Source organism: Gadus chalcogrammus, unplaced genomic scaffold (genome assembly GCF_026213295.1).
Source record: "Gadus chalcogrammus isolate NIFS_2021 unplaced genomic scaffold, NIFS_Gcha_1.0 GACHA082, whole genome shotgun sequence".
Taxonomy (NCBI): Eukaryota; Metazoa; Chordata; class Actinopteri; order Gadiformes; family Gadidae; genus Gadus; species Gadus chalcogrammus.
Genome location: NW_026613517.1, coordinates 138,336 through 138,697, shown reverse-complemented (window position 1 = coordinate 138,697; position 362 = coordinate 138,336).

Below are 362 nucleotides of genomic sequence, written 5' to 3'. Positions count from 1 at the left end.
AACCCCCAGCGGCACTGAGCCCTGAGGACCCAGAGCCCTCTACTGCACAATCCCCCCAGCGGCACTGAGCCCTGAGGACCCAGAGCCCTCTACTGCACAACCCCCCAGCGGCACTGAGCCCTGAGGACCCAGAGCCCTCTACTGCACAACCCCCCAGCGGCACTGAGCCCTGAGGACCCAGAGCCCTCTACTGCACAACCCCCCAGCGGCACTGAGCCCTGAGGACCCAGAGCCCTCTACTGCACAACCCCCCAGCAGGACGGAGCCCCCCCCCCCCCACGGTGCAGCAGAGAGGGGACGGACCCCCAGGAGGGGGAAGGCCCTGTGTTGCGGATCAGTTTGACGTCATGAACTATCCTATG